The sequence below is a fragment of the Erpetoichthys calabaricus genome, chromosome 1 (genome assembly GCF_900747795.2).
Source record: "Erpetoichthys calabaricus chromosome 1, fErpCal1.3, whole genome shotgun sequence".
Taxonomy (NCBI): domain Eukaryota; kingdom Metazoa; phylum Chordata; class Cladistia; order Polypteriformes; family Polypteridae; genus Erpetoichthys; species Erpetoichthys calabaricus.
In genome coordinates, this window is record NC_041394.2 from 182,701,668 (window position 1) to 182,716,156 (window position 14,489).

General features: G+C 35.3%; 1 protein-coding gene across 1 annotated transcript in view; it reads left to right on the forward strand.

Annotated features, from left to right (window-relative positions):
* Positions 1-14,489, forward strand: part of polr2g (RNA polymerase II subunit G) — a 236,776-nt gene that overhangs the window by 214,546 nt on the left and 7,741 nt on the right. The gene's annotated exons all lie outside the window — the stretch shown is intronic.

The window sequence follows — 14,489 nt, forward strand, 5'->3', positions numbered from 1 at the left end:
TGGTAGAATTGCAGTCACTAGAGCCCTTCAGCTGTACCCTACACACACGTGTTGTGGCAGTATGGTGTTTGTTTGTTTGTGTGTGTGTGTATTTATGTATGTGTATACTACACTTATTGGCCACTTTATTAGGAATACCTGTTCAACTGCTTGTTAACACAAATATCAAATCAGCTAATCACATGGCAGTAACTCATTACATTTAGACATGTAAACATTGTCAAAAAGACCTGCTGAAGTTAAAAGCGAGCATTAGAATGAGGAAAAAAGGTGATTTAAGTGACTTTGAACGTGGCACGTTTGTTGGTGCCAAAGGGGCTGGTCTGAGTATTTTAGAAACTGCTGATTTACTTTGATTTTCACACACAACCATCTGAAGCGTTTACAGAGAATGGTCAGAAAAAGGTAAAACAACCAATGAGTGGGAGTTGTCTGGGTGGAAATGCCTTGTTGATACCAGAGGTCAGAGGAGAATGGCCAGACTGGTCCGAGCTGATAGAAAGGCAACAGTAACTTAAATAACCACTCGTTACAACCGAGGCACACAGAAGAGCATCTCTGAATGCACAACACATCGAACCTTGAAACAGATGGGCTACAGCAGCAGGAGACCACACTGGGTGCCACTCCTGTCAGCTAAGAACAGGTAACTGAGGCTACAGTTTGTATGGGCTCACCAAAATTAGACAACAGAAGACTGGAAAAACGTTACCTGGTCTGATGATTCTCTATTTCTACTGAGAGTTTCGGATGGTTGGGTCAGAATTTGGTATCAACAACATGAAAGCATGGATCCATCTTGCCTTGTACCATCAGTTCAGGTTGGTGTTGGTGTCTGTTGTCGGCGTTTTCATCTGATAGCCAAGACTCAGTCAACTCTCTGGCACTTTTAGTACTGGCCTTAAATTTTGGCTATCAGATGAAAACGCCATCAACAGACACTTGGACATAAATCCAGCATATGCCAACTTAAGAAGAACATGTACACAATAAATAAACTATACAACCCCCCCCCCCCCCCCCAATCATACTGACTTAGTCACCTCCACCCCCCCCCCCCACTGAATGTGTTGCTATATATTGCCTTTGATTCTTGTAAGTCTAAGCATTATCCTCTGATGAAGACCCCTGGGTTGAAAGCTCAGGAATAAAAAAACTATTTTATGATACGTGATTCTTTTTTCTCCCTTCGTGGATCTCCAGATGCAAATATGCAAACCGTATCACAGACCTTCTCTTCCATATATATATATAATATATATATATATATATATATATATATATATATATATATATATATATGCACACACTCATTTATAGATACACATATATATAGATGTGTAATATACAAGGAATGAAGACTTCCAGTCAGATTGTGAAATCATTGCATTTGACTTGCCTTTATATTATATGTACTAATTTAGTTTATAAAAATTGTTTATTTCAATTTTGATAAATTAAAATTTGGGTATTGTTAAATAAATAAATTACAGTGAATCAAGTTTACATTACTTGAACTCATTTACATGGAATTGCTACACATAATTGAACTGAGGTATTCCAACTGATCAATCTTCTAATTGTATGTAGATTAGAATACGGCACAAACCTTTCATATGAAGGGTGCTTCTGTTAGGCTATAAATAAAGCAAATGCTTTTATTTTTTGTGTTATGTGCTTTTTAATCTTTTAAGTTTTAATATTTCATATTTTATAGGGATTAGGCTTGAAACCTGTAGTTATTCTTGTTTCCAAGTGTTTTAAAAGTGAGCACATCATATCAAAAAATCAGTCCTAAAAGCAGAAAAAAAATCTGCTTTTTAGTTGATTTTTGATTTTTATCAAAATATATGGGTATAACTAAAGACAGTTTGTCAAATTCAACTTCAGATTGGATCTTGTCTTTGCAAATTAGTCTATTCTGAAACATAATAGTAATTGAAAGAAAAGTAAAATTAAAAGTGGACAATACAAATTACATTTCTGGAATAGTTTCACACATAAATCCCAGAAGATATATTTAATTATTTTTATTTAGAGTTATTATGAATATAAAACAGAATAGAAACATTTTAATTTGAAAATTCACATCTAGAGTCTAATTTGTTCCAGTCAGTTTGTAGAGCAATTTTGTCTAATGTGCAAGTCTTATCAGCATTTTAATGACCATGACCACACATTGAATCTATTTTTCTTCTTCAGTCAGGTGTAACTGAGTAATCAAGTAAACAACTAATTTTTTCTGCATTATATTTTCTAGGTATATCACCATATTGTGCCCCTATTGAATAACTGTAAAATATTTTGTATGCTGAACCAAAGCTTGCATTAAACAAAAATATGATAAAAATGGATTAACACTCAGTAAAGAGGATCGTTTTGTCTCATTTGTGCTGTTTGTGCAAGTATTGACCTTCAGGATATCAGTGTGATAAATACAAAACTTTAATTCTTTATGAATACTTGTACAAGAATCTGTTTCTTACGCAAAGCCTATTTAACACTGATTCTTTTATCCAGTTCTCCGTGTTGTTTTTATGAAAATAATATACCACAGTTTGTTTTCTTTATTTAGTTTATGTGTATGAAAAATATTAATATTGCAGTTCAGGGTCTTCACAGAGTTAGGATGTTGAAATATTAATTTATTTTTACTTTACCTATACAGTATTACTGGTTATCCAAGTATGTTATATCTTAAAACATTGAATTTCCTCATTATATGAGATTATGTGAAATACAGTATGGAAGTCTAGGAGATTCTGTAAGCCATTTCACATAAGGAATTATATGAGACTTAAGGCATTTGATTTTGAATTCTGGAAGCATTGTGTCCGATAGATATTAAAGAAGCATATGATAACATAATAATCTAGACATGCAGCTAGAAAATCTGTAATTTTCCACTGTTTCTTTTAACAATTAATTAATTTCCTCAATGTGCCATGCAGGCATAACAAGAGCAAAAGAGCAGGTTCAATTATAATAAATCACTCAATCACCCTTCCAAAATTCCAGTTTATCACAGCTCTTTTATATTGTAGCCTGCCTTTACAAAGTATTTACATTTTGCAAAGCAGTTAAAACATTTGTATTGAGCATGTGTTGCACTGTGTATGGCTGTGTTATTTTTGAGATTGAACCAGCGGCCTTCCCATATAGAATAAAAATGAGTGTTAGGCCTGCTGAGGTTCTATTGTTAATTAGTGCAGTAGCACAGCTGTCACTCAGCAGATTGTAACAAGCTCTCACACTTAAGCCTTGTTACACAATGTTGCAAAATAATAGGAATTAAGTAAGACATAGAATACTATGTATTAACACCTCTTTACACACTTATTCAGGGTAATTTAAGCAAACTTTTCCCATTCAACATTTCAGCAGTTCTTGACAAGTCCTGTGCAAGTTGTGGACTGTTTCCTAATCTGTCTGTCAGAGAAAAACAGGATTGCTTACAGTGCAACCAATTTCCTAATCAGAGCCCATTTGCTGTCTTTAATTAAATCTGTGCTTAATTAAACATTTGCTTTTCAATTTCTTTATGTAGTATTCAAGTCAAAAATATTAACATTTTTCACTTGTATGAAATGTGGCAAAGATGTGTGTTTTAAGCACTCTATTAAACCTGGCAGTAAAAGTTTTACTCCTTTATTTTTTTCTGAAAATTACTATGAACACACACAAGTTTAAATAACTTTACTATCTTTTACTTTGTAGAATAGATTAGTATTTGCACACAGTATTTATATGGTGGGACAGTTGTAGTGCTTCTGCCTTGGAGTAAGAACACCTGAGTTCATGTCCCGGGTCCTACCTGTGTAGAATTTGCATGGTTTCCTCGTTTCTGTGTGGGTTTCTTCTGGGTGCTGTGGTTTCCTCCCACTGTCCAAAGTCATGCATGTTACGTGAAATGGAAATGCTAAATTGACCCTAGTGTGTTTATGTTCTCCCGGCGATGGTCTGGCACACTGCTCATGGTTTGTTCCAGCATTTCACCCTGTGCTAGCTGGCATTGGCTCCAGAACCTCTGTGGCCCTGGTCTGGATTAAGTGGGCTAGAAAATGACATGACCCAGTAGTTTTTTTTGCAAGTCTAATAAACTATCAAGAAACAAAGTGAGGATGTGCATTAGACGAAGTAGAAACTAGGGAAATAAACATTTTCCAACTTTTTTTGTATTTATGAATTAAAAAAATTACCCTTTGATATTGAAAAACACATTTGTTTCTAGAAACTTTGATTCAGTCCATCAAGGTTGAAGAAATATATATTTTTTTAATTTTAAGCTTCTCATTACAATATGCACACAATAAAATACACCAGGTCTTAAACCATTGTTCAAAGTATAATAATAAAATTTAATTTTACTCAGCTTTAATAAAGCAAAAATAAATAGGTAGAAGTGTCCAAAAGGCTACAAAAAATACAGACTCAAAAAACACATGTGTTGCGATTCTGGCACCACAAAAATAACAAAAACAGGTGTGGCCTTCAAAAGACCTACAAAAAAAGAGAAACCTGACTGGCCAACCCCAATATAGGCTCCACTAAGACAAGTGTAACTTTAGGCAACTGGGAGACTTCATCCCTGACTAGGCCCAAAATTAAGAACAGTCTTCTGAAGTAACAATAATAGCAAAGAGTGTCAAAAAGCTCATGGAATGCCTCTCTAGGGGGAGTACTGTAAAAACTCCAGGTGGAGGTACAGTCAAGCTGACCTTGGGGAAAAAAATTGCACGTATCCCAAACAAAATTAGTAATTGCTGCAAGTTCTAATTTTTAATGAGAAAATTTCCTGCACATATTTATTTGATTAGCACTTTCTTATTTCATGCAAGAATAGTAATAATTTTTTAAACAACTACTTTATCGTTATGCCAAATGTGTTACTTAGGAATTAATTTATTTTGTTTGATTCTTTACAGTATGTTTTCTTAAGGCCATATGCATAGGATGTTACCTACCTGTTGCCATTGCTCTTGACCGGAACTTGAAGCTGCAGATTTTGGCAATTGGCTTTCAGCCAAGTTGCATAAGTGCACAGCAAGAGTCAAGGACATGGGGTATGCAATGTTATGTGTTTACTTAGCTCTTTAGAAGAAACTTAAACTTTGCAAAATTGCAGGATAAAAACCGGCTGAAGTATATGTTTGTGCTCCAGTAATACAGAAATTCAGGAACGTGGATTGTTAAGTGAATTTGTATTTAGGTTTGTTCTTTTTATTTGACTAACTGACAGCTACTAATTTGTATCTGTGTTGAGAAATTGAATGAAACACTTAGTCATCAGTTCCTTAAAATGTTTATAGTGGGCTGACAGTAAGTATGTTCACTGCCAAACTAGTAATAGTTATTCTTGAATCTACCAATTCAGAGGAACAGGGAGCAAAAGCCTATTCTGACAGTACTGGGTACAATGCAGATAAAGGGTCTGAACAGAGTATTCGTCCATCACAGGGTCCACTCACATATACCTACCCTCAACCTGGGACCATTTAACCAGCACCAGGAGAAATGCAGACACAGGGAGAATATTCAATCTTCACACAGATAATCAGTGCTGGATTTGAAACTAGTACATTGGATCTCTAAAGTGCTGTGTTAATCAGTGTGCACTACTGTGGCGTGTGAGCTAAAAATATGTTAACAATAACAAATATGTTAAACTTTTTAAATTAACAACATTCACACTTGCAGCTTTATGCTGATTAGTTAACTGTCATAAAGCTGCAGAAAAGTATACTCTGACACAAAAAACATTATAGTAAGAATAAACAAAAAGTATTTTCTTATCATATTTTATTTTATGTTCTCCAATTTTTTTTATATTATTCTACTGGTGCAATTTTTCCTTGGCAAGTCTGTTTTTTTGGACAAATATGAGTGGAAGTTGCTGCATGCAAAATTCGTGTGAAGTTACAATAGCTTTCAACTAATGTTTGGATTTCCCTCCCACTACAAAAATATATTTTGAGACCTGAGAAGTCCACAAAAATGTTTTTAAAATTAAAGATTTATTTGCAAAAATCAAAAATATAACAAAATGCTCAAAAAAGTGACAAAGAGGCAAAAGTATTTACCAGCAAGGTATTCTGAAAGTAAACAAGTTTCAATATCAAGATACTAAAACAAAATCCTAAGAAAGTAGCAAAAAGAATTAAAAAAAAAAGAGAAAATAAGAGAAAATCAAATAGCAATACTTACAGATAAACCGCTCTCCACCTAAGCACATTCAATGAAAGGCAAGGGACTGCATTAACCTTAAGTCTTTATAGGGCTGGGAGAAGTCCCTCAATTGTGATGGGCATGTGACCCTGCATCTTTGGGAACCGCCCACAAAACACAATCAACATGAAGACATTTAAAGAAGCAGTACATAAATGTTTTTAAACATAACGAGAATACATTTAACCTATCGATTAAGTGATAAATAAACAGAACAATATTAAGAGAAATAATCATACTAAATTATTTAAACTGAAAAATTAACAAAAACAACAAACACGTAAGCCAGGGAAGAAACCCTGTCCAAAACAAGACAGTTGGTTAGACATACAAATAAGAATTTCACAGTAATCTGTACAGTAAAATTTTTCACTGTGCAATTGTAACAGTGTTGCTTGAATTATATTTAGCAGAGTTTTGTTTTGGTAGGTAGCAGACCGATGGCTCAGGCACTGTCTATGTGAAGTTCACACATTCTTGCTATATTTGCATGGTTTTCCTCTGGTGCTTTGGTTTTCTTCTCATATCCAAAATAGTTACAGATTAGGTTAATCAGTGACTCCATATTGGCCCACTATGAGTGAGTGTAATTGTACCCAATGGTGAGCCGGTTCCCTATTTAAGGTTTGTTTCTGCTTTGCATCTAGAGCTTACTCTTGCAACACTGAAATGGGTATGAAAAATTGTAAAAGTACCAAAAAACATCTTGGCTTTCTGGAATTTCTGTAGCAAGTCTCTTATAGAAGCTGCTGAAGAGGTGAGGTTTACAAGTGAAAAAAGACAAAGGAAAAACAATTAGGTAAGGGGAACATGTTATACTGTAAATATGTCAATAAATAAAAGTGGTGAGTAGAGTTATCTCAGAACATCTTTAAAAAGACTAAATATTACAGAGTTGAATAGAGGACTCTTACCTGAGTAAGTTAATCAGGAATCTGGGTTCTTTGAAAAAAAAATCACATTTTAGGAGTAAAAAATACTTTTTTCCCCACCAGGTTATCATTCAGCTGTTACCTTTTACAGTAATGAACAACAGCTGCTGCTATATTTAATTCATTACTTTTGCTGGAATTACTAGAAAGCATTTCAAGAAAAGTTATTTTATATAAAAATGCTTTTTAAGAATGGCCGGGCATGCTAATTTTACAGAGATAGGCAGTTTGTTAGAAATGTTCCTACAGACCCCTCTAACACAGCAATCCTAGACAAAGTATGTTAAGCTGAAATATTCTTCTAGTGGTAGGTGTTCTATCTATCTATCTAGCCATTCATGGTGTTCAGGGGCCTTCTTTGAAAAGTTGAAGTGGAAGGATATCTTTTACAAAATTCAATGAGTATCATACTTTACCTACCATGAAGTGCTTTCATAACTTATCATTATCATACATACTTTTGCAAAATTGTATGTGTGCTTTGGATGCAAGAGTGAAATAAATACCTACAAAGGATTAAAATGTACCTGGTATATCTCATAAAACTACAGAAAGTCTTCTTCACTAGTTTCATTATGGATATGGAAAAGTGAGATTTTACAAAACTTGATTTAATTTTCATTTTGCTTACTGGGTTTAATGTCAATGATTTTCTGTCTATTTATTTATTTATTTTTGCAAAAGTATATGTGAGGAAGATATTTTGGAGTTTTTCAAACACTGCAAAGATCAATCAGAACGTATCAGTGCAACATCAAAAAGAAAAAGTAGAAAACCCACAGAGAGGAAATCTATGTTAGAAACTTTCTGTCTCTGTTGGACTAATTAGAACTGAGAGTAGCAGTATATAAGTACAATATGGGCATGGCCAAATCTCAGCAAGAACACTGTTATCCCAACATACAATAGATGTAAGCCTCACAAGGCAACAAAAATGGTGTAAACTCCCGCACTGCATTTGGTTTGAGACATTGAGAGTCTTCAGTTGGGAACCATCAATTTCCATATGTGAACGAAATCATTCCTTGCAGTGCTTCACTGGCAGTAAAGGAAGAGCATCCAGCAGTCTAATTGTGGAAGGCATGTATTTTTTATTGTTTTTATAGTGTAAGTTTGTCAAATCTGTGACAAATTAAAACAAAAGCGTTTGTAGGAGCTGTTATATCAAGATTTGCATAACACCTTAATATTTTTTCCAGCTTCACATACCCATCCATCTCTAGACTCAGTAAATCCCGACTCAGAAGACCTGACTCTGTAGACTTTTTAGGTACCCCTCTGGGCTGTGTCAAACATGGTATTGTTCATATTTCTCTGTCATCTCTCCGTTGACTGTTGGAGCCCCATATACTTGATAAAAAGAAAAATAAAACAAGCACAACCAAAAGTGATTTACTGTAATGCTTTTTTTTAATTGGGCCAATTAGAGGTCCCTCATGACAGAATACACAGCATATACATAATTCTATTATGCAGTATATTGAAGAAAAATTATTTATTTTCCCTATTTTATGTTTGTTGAGAAATAGAAGTCTTAATTCATATCTTGCCTAAATAAGCTACATATCAGGTTGGCACATTTGTTAGCACTGTTGCCTCTCAACTTATAAGACCCAATTCAGTTCCCTGCCTAGTCACTGTTTGTATGGAGCTTACATGTTCTCATAGTGTCTGTGATTGTTTTCTTTTGGGTACTCTGGATTCCTTTCAGGTTCCATTTACATGCATGTTTGATTGTTTGAGGTCTCTAAAGAGGCCTGGTATAAATGAGTATACATGTGTGCAATGAGTCTACCCTGTGCTAATTATGGGCCCAGTCCTGGGTTTGTTGCTGTGTTGTATCTGATGCTACCAGAACCAGCACCAGCTTCCTACAAACCTGATTTGGAAAAAGAGGAGTCAGCAAATAGATGGATGAGTGTGTTGTGTGTGTCCATGAATGTATCCTATAAAAGACTGGTATACTGTCCAAAGCTGATTCCTTCTTAGCATCAGTGCCTCTGGGATAGTTTTTGGCTCCACATGATCATGTATTGGATAAAGCAAATTCAGACAATGGACATATGTTTGGAGAGCATTTAAGATGGTGGATATTCTCTTTAGATACACTCATGAAAATGAGAATGTGATGATTTGATAAATATTTAGTTATAAATTTAAAACTTTATAAACAAAAGAACTGCATAAGTGAAGTTTTTTTTCTCTTGGTCAAAATGGCTTTTGTGCAGTTTAGATTGTTTTGCTGGGAGATGATGCCAATTAATTGTTGCTAAATGAGTGGTAATATAAAACGTAAGGTTTAAGCCAAAAGCCACTTCACCAACCCCCAGTTCTTTCACTGATAAAATGTAACCATTCAATGTGTCAGCTAAGATTTTTGCAAAACAACTGATGCAAATATGAAAATAAATTAAGCAAGCAATTGAACCAGAGGTAGTAATTTATCATTGTCAAGATTTAGTTACAATGTTATCATATGTTTTTCAAATAATATTTAATTCTTTTTTTTTTTTTTTTTTTATAATCATGCACTTGTAATTAATACCACAGGAATACAATTTGCACTGTGAATACAAAGTAGCAGTTTGGAGGCAAAATAAAAAGAAAATTAGCAAACAAAACCTGAATATACCAAGCATTTGCTATTGTTAAGAAATAAGATTGTAACATTCTGATAGCAGAGCCAGAATAAACAGTTTTATTAGGAGTGGGCTTTCCCAGAGGAGCCAAGATCACCTGTCAGGCTCTGTTTTCAAGTAAAAGTAATGAAAACAGATCAGGCCTAGCTGATTTCAGAAAGGCTTGTGCAAGAGTTGTTTACAGATTTATCAGTCATTTTTTTAGTCTGTTCCCTAAAGACAGAAGTCCCTGATCAAGTTGTCTGACTGATTTTTTGTGTGCATCTTAATGTGCATCTACTGGCTCATTGTTTCATTTCTGTAGGCCCAAAGGCCACATTGATATATTGATTAATTGTCCAGGAGGAATTAGAGACCAACAAACTTAGGCAGACACTGCAGAATGGATACTTTGAGAAGGATTTACAATTTCAGAGTTGAAGTTAAGACTGAATGCTGAAGAACATTTCAGATGTATAAGTCAGTATTTGTATGTGTGTAATTAATGTGCAGAATATTTTTGGATGTCTTAGACTTAGGCTAACATACCTTTGGAGTGCAGTTTATGTGCTTGTGAATGTACAACATACAGTGGATTCAGAAAGTATTTAGACCCCTTCACTTTTTCCACACTTAACTGTGTTGCACATTTAATTTTAAATGGAAACATTTGCCATTTTCCCCCATCAGTCTGCACTCAGTAACCCATAATGACAAAATAAAGGCACATTTTCAAAAAGTTTACTGATTTATTAAAAATCAAAAGCTGAAATCTCTCATTCATATACAGCTAAGTATTTAGACCCTTTTCAGTGGCACTCTGGATTGTGCTCAAGTGCATCTTGTTTGCTTTAATTATCCTTGAACTTCTTTTAAAACTTGGTACGAGTGCATCTGTGTTAAATTGAATCTCTTGGACATTGTTTAGAAAGGCACACACGTTTGTAATGTCCCATTATTCACACTGCATGTCAGGACAAAAACCAAGCCTGAAAGTCCTGTAGACCTCTGCAAACAAATTCTGTGTAAGTCATTGATCAAGGTGAGGATATAAAACCATTTCTAAAGCTTTGAGTTTACCTAGGAGCACAGTGACATCAATAATTATTACATGGAGCAAGTTTGGAGTCGCCAGGACTCTTTCTAGATTTGGCTCTCAGGCCAAACTGTGTATCTGGGCAAGAAGGGCCTTGGTTAAGAAGGTGACCTGCAACCCAATGGACACTGTATCGCAACGTAAGAAGTCATCTGCTGAGATGGGAGAACCTGTCAGAAGGAGGACTATCTCAGGACGAATCTGCAGCCCCACCCGGAAGTGCAATTAGGACCAGGTGGTCAAGCACCTGGAACACTTCCGGGTGGGCTATAAAAAGGGCCAGCCACCACCACTCGAGAGCCAGAATCAGGAGGAAGAGGACAAGGTTGCCTGCGAGGAGTAGTGGTGCCAGAGAAAGGGTTGTTGGTGTGTTTTTGGACTGTGTTGGGCCTGTGGGACACGGGGAAGGCGTTCCTCCATGGCTGAAGAGAAAATAAAAAGTCTGTTTATTTTACACGTGCCTCTGCGTCAGTCTGTGCTGGGTCGGGCGCTATATAGCGCCTTTTACAAGAGATTGAACCATCGTTATGTTATGTTTCTGCAGCTTGGATAGAAGAAATGCCATTCTTATTAGTCAGAAAGGAAGCAGTCTTAGATTGAGAGTAGGAGACAGAATGTGCAAGTATGAATCACACTTATACACTAGGCACCCACCAGAGAGGCAGTGCCAGCAGTATGTTTGCTGCAGTAACAAAGAGCTTGAGAGCTCATGCTCACTTGAAATCAAAGAACTGCAATTTAGCACACTGTTTGCTACAAAAGGCTGGGATATAATGGACTTGGTGCAGTCTTGAGAAATTATAAGTGGAATAGATAAAAAAAGATTAATACACAACCAAGGGCAGAAAGTAGCAAAACCAAATTGGCTAGCAATACTTCAAGTAGAGCAATATCAGTTACACTCCAGTATTCATAGCACTGAACTCAATAACTGTTATGTTTTCCAAAAGAAAAAAGGGCAAACTAGAAATAATGGAGGGCCCCAGTTTACAGTAAATATAGCATATTTTATGTATTTGTATGTGAGAATATTTTGTTATTAGTAGAGTTTTTTTTCCTTCAAGTATGGCCATGTTTTCTTTCCAGTTTAACTAGATTAACCAATACATAAACACAAATATTACAGGTAAATGTATTTTGGAATGCTAACACCACCCAGCATGATTGTTTCATAATTAAAGCAAGTAAGCCGGTTGTGCTTTTAAAGTTTAAAATATGCAAATGAAATGATGATTGGTAGGTGTGACATTCATTTAAATAAACAATTTTTGTACTTTTTATTCTTTTTTTCTGATTGTTTTTGACCATCTCATTTAAAGTGCCAGGATCCATAGGCAGTAGCATCAGAATAGGGGCATGCTTACATCGTGTTACATGGGGCAGTGACCATACTCCTATGCTTCAGCATATGACATTACAGTGACAATGTATTCTGATAGTAAAAGGTCAAGTGACACTATAAGAGTGTTAGGTCATCAGATCTTTTTGGAACTTGTCATACTCATTTTTGTACCTTTTGTAAATATGTAATTTGTTTTTTGCACTTATTAAATAATTGTATTATAATTAATGGTCTGAATGTACCATTTTGTGTCCTGTTTTTTTTTGGGTGGTTGGCACTCATTTATGTCAGTCTTTACATAGTCATGAGCATCTTGTTTACAAGACACTATGCCTATCATTTTTTTCCTACCTATCCAGTATAAGCTTGTAGCACACTGCTCCTGACATACTTAGTTTTAGCAGAAGCTATTAGACATTTATAAGATGACTAGCAAAATACCCGCGCTTCGCAGCGGAGAAGTAGTGTGTTAAAGAGGTTATGAAAAAAAAAGGAAACATTTTAAAAATAACGTAACATGATTGTCAATGTAATTGTGTTGTCATTGTTATGAGTGTTGCTGTGTTTTATATATATATAAAATACACACACACACATATAAACATATATATACATATACATATACACATATATATACATATCTATATATATATATATATATATATATATATATATATATATATATATATATATATATATATATATATATATATATATATATATATACATACATACATATACACATCCACATATCAACATATATATATACACATATATACACACACACACGCTTTATGGGTGATGATTGTTTTACTCTTTTTATCTTTATTTTATTTTATTGTAGAATCAACTCGTATCTGCGCACAGCAGGGCAGCCGTGGGCGGATGCGTATGGTGTATTCACTCCATGTTATCGTGCATTGCGCTGTCAGTGGTATTTTGATAAAAGAATTTGAACAACATATAAGAAGCGTATAAATTATTAAACAGTAAAACATTAACATTTAAGAAGTAAAGTTACATTAAGTACTACTGCAGTGCCTTCGGGTATACCTCATTTTTTGTTTGCCCATTACATGCTTAAATGTATACATTTTTTGGTGCACCTACCCGAGAACACGCGACATATAACCAAGCGTGGGAGAAGAATGGATTTTAAACACGCGTTGAGTTCATCTGCTGGTCTCCGTCGTGGAATAACTGGTAATGTTTGAGTAAAATCTACAGCGAGTAAAACGACATTACCTCCTATTTTTTTTTTTTTACGATCTCTGAGATCTTGCTTTTTTCGGTTCAAGGCTTCATAAGCTCTTTTATGTTGTATGGTGTACTTATCCCAAACCATCATCTTTGAATGTTGCAAGACTTTCGCCTTGTATGTAGATCGGGGTAATTACATTCATTGCATTCCTAGTCTGAATCACAATCTGATTGTATGGGTGGTTACCTGGCACTGTAGGGTTGCCACCCGTCCTTTAAAATACGGAATCGTGCCGCGTTTGAGAATGAAATTGCGCGTCCCATTTTGAATCAATACTGGACGGGATTTATCCCGTATTTTTTTTATAATTTTTTTTTTAAAGCAGCGTCTCATGCAAATCATCCCACACGCATTTTATGAAGATGCCTCCTTTCCTACTTTTGATTGAGTAATACTTGATGTCATCGTTAGTTTGATTGGTGTTTTTAACTGTCCAGTGAGGAGGGCGTGTCTTTTAAGTACAGTCTGCAAAGTGTTGGCACTGAGATGTGGCGTCAGCGCCATAGTTGAAGCCCCTAACGTTGCGGTCAGCAAGTCGGCTAACATCCGCCATGTGCCGTCTTTCAGTTGCGAGAAGCAGATCCTAGAATGGTTGAAACTGTTGCCCCTAACGTTGCGCTACGGCGTGTGGTTCGTTTATACCTCGTGTCTTCTCATTAAACTTTTATCTCGCGAATATGTTATTGCAATCCGCAGCGGGAGCGTTTCTATAAACTTAATTTAAACTTACGTTTTACACCGTGCTTTGTTTCCCTTATGAACATGCTTGTATGCTTAACTCGCTCCGTTCTCAATTGTTTAATTAATTTTTTGCTCTTCGCTGTTTGCGGGTCTTCCTCCATTTCCCCCTACTTCGTTCTTTTATCTCGCGAATATGTTATTGCAATCCTTAACGGGAGCGTTTCAATAAACTGATTGAAAATAGTTTTGCATTTACCTTTTTAGTAAAAGGCGAGCTTTTAAGCCTGAGAAATCACCCCGTAAATGCACACGTTTAATTGGACATGTGTTAATA